The 7186-nt window shown below is 38.0% G+C and overlaps 1 protein-coding gene across 2 annotated transcripts in view; it reads right to left on the reverse strand.

Moving 5' to 3' along the window:
- Positions 1-7186, reverse strand: part of PCSK2 (proprotein convertase subtilisin/kexin type 2) — a 649727-nt gene that overhangs the window by 175931 nt on the left and 466610 nt on the right. The window lies entirely within an intron of this gene.

Genomic DNA, 7186 nt, shown 5'->3' on the forward strand with positions numbered 1-7186 from the left:
TCAGTTAATTTCCTGTTTCTTACCTTAAAAAAATGTGGCTGGAAATAAAAAAAAGGACCCTTTTATTTGAAAAGAGACCCTGAATAAGTAAAGCACTCCTGAAAAAGAAAAATAAGGTAAGAGGCGTCACACTCTGATATCATATCATACTATACCGCCGTGGTGGTCAAGACAGTGTGGTACTGCTACAATGACAGACACATAGGTCAGTGGAATAGAATTGAGAATCCAAAGGGGCTTGTATCTAGAATTTATAAAATACTCGAGCACCACAACAAGATAAAGGTAAATAACCCAATTGAAAATTGGGCACAGGATATGAATAGACACTTCACCAAACAAGACATTCAGATGGCCAACAAGCACCTGAAGAAATGTTTAAAATTCCTAGCTCTAAGAGAGATGCAAATCAGAACAACTATGACATATCATCTCACCCCAATAAGAACAGCAAAATTTAACAGAACAGTAAGTAACAAATGCTGGAGAGGTTGTGGAGAAACTGGAACCCTTTTTCACTGTTGGTGGGAGTGTAAAATGGTGCAACCACTGTGGAAGGCTGTATGGTGCTTTCTCAAAAGTTGCAAATAGAAATACCATTTGACCCAGCAATTCCTCTACTGGGAATATACCCTAAAGAAACCATAACTGCCACCCAGGCAGATATATGCACACCCATGTTTATCGTGGATTTGTTCACAATAGCAAAGAGTTGGAAACAGCCTAAGTGCCCATCAACAAACGAATGGATAGAGACTCTGTGGTATATTCACACAATGGAATACTACGCAGCATTGAAAAACAAGGAACTCATGCAATATTATTCAAAATAAGTGACCCTGGAGGACATTATGCGGAGTAAAATATCTCAGTCACAAAAAGACAAATGCTGCATAGTTACACTGTTTTAGAATGGGACTGACATCAAGGTTGGTGTAAGACTGAGAAAAATTGGATAAATTAAGTATACTGCATTGAAACAGATGAGGGAGAGAACAGTTTAAAAGTGATATATGATTTGGTATTATGGTTTTGACAAGAGTACAGAATGAAGGTTGCATAGTGGAGTGTACTCAGGGTAGTGAGATTGTATACCAATGAAGGAATTTTTCTTTTACTTTTCAAAGAGAAGAGCGAACTGGGGGTGAGGGGTGGGCAGGGAGAAAAATGCAACAATGAATGAATGTAAATCCAAAATCTTTGTAAATGTTCATTAAAATTAATAAAATAAATTTTTTTTTAAAAAAGAATTGAGAATCCAGAAATCAGCTCATCTACCTATGTTCAACTGATTTTTGACAAGGAGATGAAATCAATTTAGTGGGGAAACGATAGGCTTTTATGAAAACTTTTTTTAAATTTTAATAATTTTAATGAACATTTACAGAGATTTTGGATTTCCATTCATCCATTGTTGCACTTTTCTCCCTGCCTAGGCCCCCTCCCCCAGTTTGCTCCTCTCTTTGGTGAAATTGGAAAATCATCTGCAGAAAAATCAATCAAGCCCCATGCCTCACATTATATATTAAAAAACCCAACTCAAGGTGAATCAAGGACCTAGGAGTAAGATCAAAGACTTCATTAGAGAAAAACTTGGAAGAATTCTAGAAGTCTTAATCCACAGTATGAAGTCTTCCAAGCATAATGAAAAACCCACAACCAGGAGAGAACAAAATAGAAAGAAATACCTATGCACACCTAAACCCATCTCCAACAAGGTCAAAAGGAAAGCCACAGATAGGGAAATAATATTTGGTGATGATATATCTAAAGAGATTCATCTAAAATTTATAAAATACTCCAGTACCTCATCAGCAGAGAACTTCCAGAAGTCCAGGCTGGGTTTAGAAGTGGTCGTGGTACTAGGGATGTTGTAGCTGATGTTAGATGGATCTTAGCTGAAAGCAGGGAATACCAGAAGAAGGTCTATCTGTGTTTCATTGATTATGGAAAGGCGTTTGACTATGTGAATCATAACAAACTGTGGCTGACTCTGAGAAGAATGGGAATCCCAGAACACTTGATCATGCTAATGTGAAACCTATACTTGGACCAAGAGGCAGTTGTCAGAACAGAGCAAGGAAACACTATATGGTTCAAAATTGGGAAGAGTGTGCCCCAGGGATGTGTCCTATCTCCATACCTTTTCAACCTGTATGCAGAGCAGATTATCTGAGAGGCTGGACTCTATGAGGAGAAGTGTGGCGTCAGGATTGGTGGAAGATCTATTAACAAGCTGCGTTATGCAGATGGCACAACCCTGCCTGCTGAAACTGAGGAGGACCTGAAGCATTGCTGCAGAGGGTCAAGGATTGCAGCCTTTAGTATGGATTGAGGCTCAAAGTCAAGAAGACAAAGATTGTCTGGACCAATTGCCAGCATCAGGATGGATGATGAAGACACTCTTTGAACCAGTACCCAGGAAATAATAAAAAAACAGCAACAACCATATTGCCGTGGGAAAGTCTGCTGTCAGGGACCTCTCCAGGGTACTAAAGAGCAATGGTGTCACTCTGGAGACTAAGGTGTGTCTGATACAGGCCATGGTCTTCACAATCACTTGTTATGCATCAGAGAGTTGGACAATGACTAAGGAGGATAGAAGGAGAATTGATGCCTTTGAGCTGTGGTGCTAGAGAAGAGTATTGAATGTACCATGGGCTGCCAAGAAAACAAACAGATTCATCATGGAAAGGGTTAAACCAGGCTGCTCCTTGGAGGCAAGGATTCTGGGGCTTCATGTGACATACTTTGGACATGTTGCAAGGAGGGACCGGTCCTTGGAAAGGGACATCATGCTTGGGAGGGTGGAGGGACGGCGCAAGAGGAGAAGGCCCTCTATGAGGTGGATTGATTCAGTGACTGAGGTAATCGGGATGGGTGTGTCAGAGGCAGTGCGATTGGCACAGGATAAAGCAGGGTTTAGGGCTGTTGTACATAGGGTCTCTATGAGTCACAAGTGACTCGACGGCACATAACAACAACACAACAACCAGCACCTCAACAAGGAAAAGGTAAACAACCCAATCACAAATGGGCACAAGATATGAATAGATACTTCACCAAAGAAGATTTTAAAATGGCAAGCAAATATATGAAGAAATGTTAAAAATCCTTAGTTCTCAGAAAGATGCAGATTAAAACAACTATGAGATATCATCTCACCCCGGCAACAATAGCAAAGTTTGATAGAGTAGCAAACAATAAATGCTGGTGAGGCTGGTGGGATTGTAAAACAGTGCAACCACTATGGAAGGTGGTTTGGCTCTTTCTGAAAAAAGCTGGAAATAGAAATACCTTTTGATCCAGCAATTCCACTATGGGAAATACACCCCAAAGAAACTCAGAACCAGTATCCAAGCAGATATATGCATACTCATGTTTATTGTTGCATTGTTTACAATAACAAAGAGATGTAAGCAACCCAAGTGCCTATCAACGAAAGAATGGATAGAAAATCTATGCTATATTCATTCCATGGAATAGTATGAAGCACTGAAAAAAACCCTAATAAAATATGGGTGACCCTGGAGGACATTATACCTAGGCAACTATCTCAGTCACAAAAGGACAAATACTGAATAGCACCACTGTTATAAAGCAGGTTTGACATGGGGGTGGGTGGGAAAAGAATAGGATAAGAGTGCAGAGATAATAAACATTACATTGGAACAGATGAAGGAAAACTATTTAAAAGGAATATATATTTATTATTGCTTTTCAATTTTTGACTCATGCACTTTTAACTTGTTAGTTAAATTTGTATCTTCTAGGCTGCAACACTTCCATGATACATCTTCAAGGATATGAACATGTACGGCTAAGCACAATTGATAACAGTGCATCTAAATTCCAAAATCAATCTCCATAATAGTCTATGTGTTTCCTACTGCCAAGGGGGCCCTTTAGTGAGAGAAGACATTCACCCTGAAACCCACAGCGTCCCTTTTCAGCAGGAAGTAGCTAAGAGAATACGCCATCCCCTTTTCCTTATGAATCAGGGTGAAGTCTCTCTCAGGGAGGAGTGATAGGGAATGGCAAGGGACACACTGACAAAGGAGATTAATCAGAACTGGCTTTGACAAGCACTGTGGCAATTGGACAATTAAAACAGACATGGGGGGGAAGAAGAACGAACTGGGAATGAGGGTGGAGAAAACAGTGCAACAATGAATGAATGAAAACCCCAAATCTCTGTAAATGTTCATTAAAATGAATAAAATTTAATAAAAAAATGCTAACATAAAAAAAGGAATATATGTTTAGGCATTATATGTATGACAACACCTCAGAAAAAGAGGTACATTGCAAAGAGGATTGGTGGGTAGGAGGTAATTGTGCAACAATGAATGAGTATTTTTTTAAAGTGAACTGGGGGAGGGGGAAGGGAGAGAGAAGGGGTAAAATGTGCAACAAATGGAAACCTAACTTTTCTGTAAATTTTTGTAAAAATCACAATTTAAAAAAAATTATTAAAAGGAAAACCAGAAAAGATCCTTGTCCTTAAGCTTCAATTGTGTTCTTCTTAAAGGAAAGCAAATTGATTACTGTGTACTGAGGAATAAGGATGTGATACAAGTTTAAGGTGTCAGGAAAGGCAAGGAAGGAGGCAGTGTGCTGACAGTGGTTTCACAACCAAGGGGAGACTTTTAGTTGCGTAACTGAGTGTATACTCTCCATGGCAAAAGAAAGAAAAAGTCTCCGAATACAGTGTGACTGGAATGACCCAAAGCAATATGAATTAGTTTCATGTTCTCTGTTGTTCATAGAGTTTTTCAGAAGCTGCTACTTAAGAAATGGATGACCAATCCTGCTTCCTAGTCTGTCTTAATCTGGGATCGCTATTAAAACCTGTCCTCCATTGGTGATTCTTCTAACATTTAACTCAACAGTGGCATACCTTTAGTATTAAATCTCAGCACAGCAGATGAAGAGACAAGTGCTGTACATATAAGAGTAATGATAAAAAAGCAAGAACATAGATACTTAATTTAGAAAGTAATTATCAATATGCAGATCATTCTCCCCACACAACAAACTAACAGATTGGTGTTGCACCTGTAGTGGCAAATCAGGCAGGTGAAAGTCATGCTTCTGGATTGAACTGAAGCCTGAGGTAGAGTGGCAGGATGGGGTCCTGGTGAGCACTGAAGCATTCCAGTCAAGACCCAAGGCTAGCATGGCAGGGTAACATCTCAGATGTGAATGTCAATGTCACAGCGATGTCTCCTCTTGATCCCTAATATCAAAAGTTGGTCTTTTGATAACACCATCCCTTCCTTTCTGGACGTATTATTTTAGAGAAGCACTGACCTGGAATTTGGGCATTTTTGGAAGGGTACCAACTGACATGTTTCAACTAACAGATGTAGCCCTAGACATGCCCACCAGTTTATGCCAGGAAATTTGGAAGACTGGTAAACTGACTAGATGAGAAACACATTTGTTCTCATTCCTAAGAAAGGTGACTTAATTGAGTATGGGAAGTATCAAATACTATTATTAATATCACATGCAAACAAAATACTGCTGAAGATTATTAAAAAATGGCTAGAACAATAAACCAACTTGATCTCATACATATTTATAGGCTAATGCACAAAAAAAAAGCACAGGATACCTTCTCCAATGTGCATGCAATGTTCTCCAGAATAGATCACAATTTACGTCACAATAAATTAAAAAAAATAGAAATAATACAAAACATTTTCTCAGACCACAATGACACAAAATTAGAAATTAATAACAAGAGGATATAGAAGAAAAAACTATACATTTGGAAGCTGAACAACACCTTGCTTGAACATAAATGGGTACTAGAAGAAATAAAAAAGGAAATAAAAAAGTTTCTTGAAACAAATGACAATGAAAATACACCTTACCAAAACCTCTGGGAAAGAGTCAAAGCAGTAACTACAGTAAAATTGATAGCAATAAGAAAACACATTAAAAGACAGGAAAAAAAAATGACCATTGATTTTCTAGCCCAACATCTTCAACTAATTGAAAAAGAACAGCCAGAAAACGTGACACCCCCTAAAACCCTGAAATTATAAAAAAATTCAGGCAGAAATAAATGAAATAGAAAAGAGGAAAACAATTGAAACTGTCAACAAACCCAGGAGTTGATTCTTTGAAAAGGTCAATAAAATCAACAAAGCACTATCAAAATTAACAAAAGAAAAGAAGAAAAAGACACAAATAATCCAAATAAAAGATGAAACGGGCAATGTCACAACAGAACCAACTAAAATAAAAAGGCTAACAATGGAATATTATGAAAACAATACTCAAACAAATATGAAAACTGAGAGGAAATGGACAAATACTTAGAAATTCACAACCTACCTAAACTGACACCAAACAAAATTGAACACCTGAACAGACCCTTTACAAAAGAAGAAATTGAAAAGATAATAAAACAACTTCCAGCCAAAAAAAGCCCTGGGTCAGATGGTTTTACAAATGAATTTTATCAAACATTCAGAGAAGAATTGTCACCAATTTTACATAAACTATTTCAGAAAACAGAAAAAGATGCAATTCTCCCAGACTCAGTCTATGAACCAAACATATCCTTGATTCTAAAGCCAGTAAAGACACGATCAAAACGGAAAATTATAGGCCAATATCTCTCATGAACATAGGTCAAAAATCCTGAATAAAATCCTGGCCAATAGAATCAAACAGTACATTAAAAAAAAATTCAACATGATCAAGTGGGATTCAAAACAGGTATGCAAGGTTGGTTCAACATAAGAAAAACAATCAGTTTAATTAATCACATTAACAAAAGAAAAAACTAGAATTGCATTATCCTATCAATTGATGCAGAAAATGCCTTTGACAAAATCCAACGCCCTTTCCTGGCTAAAACATCCAACAAAATAGGTTTAGAGGGGAATTTCCTCAACATAGTAAAAAGTATATATGCAAACCCGAGAGCCAACATTATTCTCAATAGGGGAAGATTAAAGGCATTCCCTTTGAGAAAGGAACTAGTCAACAATGCCCACTATCAACTCTCCTGATCATATTTGTATTGGAAGTCTTGTTGTTCTTGTTATGTGCCGTCGAGCCGTTTGCGACTCAGCGACCCTATGCACAACAGCCCTAAACCCTGCTCTATCCTGCGCCAACCACACTGCCTCTGACACATCCATCCCGATTACCCCAGTCACCGAAT

The sequence above is a fragment of the Elephantulus edwardii genome, unplaced genomic scaffold (assembly GCF_000299155.1).
Source record: "Elephantulus edwardii isolate Elephantulus edwardi_28Jun2011 unplaced genomic scaffold, EleEdw1.0 scaffold00366, whole genome shotgun sequence".
In the NCBI taxonomy this organism is placed as follows: domain Eukaryota; kingdom Metazoa; phylum Chordata; class Mammalia; order Macroscelidea; family Macroscelididae; genus Elephantulus; species Elephantulus edwardii.